The sequence below is a fragment of the Otolemur garnettii genome, unplaced genomic scaffold (assembly GCF_000181295.1).
Source record: "Otolemur garnettii isolate 467f Iridium unplaced genomic scaffold, OtoGar3 scaffold00002, whole genome shotgun sequence".
Lineage (NCBI taxonomy): Eukaryota > Metazoa > Chordata > Mammalia > Primates > Galagidae > Otolemur > Otolemur garnettii.
Window position 1 is genome coordinate 1,248,498 of NW_003852397.1, and position 1,261 is coordinate 1,249,758.

Sequence of the window (1,261 nt, forward strand, 5' to 3'; positions counted from 1 at the left end):
TAATGTACATAGTTATGCTCCATAGTATTAAGTGAAAAATGATACAAAATTTTATCTTTGGCATGAATGTATCTTTGGAAATACATATTCGGAGAAAATAGGTGAGGAGAAAATATTATCAAATCACTAAAAAAATGGTTGCCTTTGGCTTATCAGGACAGTTTTCTTTATGTTCTTATATATTTCTAATTTCTAGAATAAAAATCTTAACAATTTTTAATAGACAAAAGTAAAAATGTAAGCATAAATATGAATAAGAAAGTCATTAGCAATCCAAGTTAAATTTCTATGCTCAGGTCTTTGAAGGAACAATTTAACATCTAGTTAAGGAAATGCTCTTTGAACCACACACCAGATGTAAGTTTACCTTTATGAGACCTTTCAGAATTTTATAGGCAGCCACTAATCCAGAATAATAAAGAAAATCTCTGGGATGGGGGAGGGGAGACTTTGTTTCTTTAATTTAGAAGAAATAAAATGGGCTTTGGACTGCATTTGAATCCTAGTTCAAATACTTCGGCAAATTAGTTAATCTCCTTGACCCTTGGTTTTCCCGTGTGCAAAAAAAAAAAGTTGCTCATTAGAATTAAATCCAATAACATAAGTCAAGTAGCTAGCACAGATGACTGCAGCTCCAGCCAACATTTGACCACAACTACAATCCTGGTTTCCGTTTCTCTCTCTTGGCCCTTAAACCTCACAGGGCATCCATAATTGGGAGGAAGCACAAGGGAATTTTACACAGGAAATGTATTTTGGATTCAACTAAAGGACTAGTAGCTCCAAAATGAATGTTAGAAAACTTATGTACCGATTTCCAGTCGATGTATGTTTATTGTTCTTATTGATAGAAAATGATTCTAGTTCTTAACGGGTATTTTAACTCTCTGTAGGAGAATAATAAATTTTCTACATGATTTTAAACACTTTTTTTGGAAAAAAAACTAAACTCAAGGGTGCCTGGTTCCCCTCCGTCCGGCCGAACTCACCTTCTCTAGATGTCTATGTCTGGTTTTCTGTCTCATATTATTGTGGGCATATGCTGAATACAATAGTGACCCTATGAAACACCCAAAAGGCAAAGCATTTTCTTGTGGCTGGATAATATATTAGGTACAATTTGATCTCCAGTGCTAAAATATGTTTTCATCCATATATGTCGAAAATATATCAAAGAAAAATTAACTTCTGTTCAATGTAAATAATTGCTAGAACAAGTTAGAACCCTCAGGTGGTATCAATAACAGGCATTTTTTTCCTC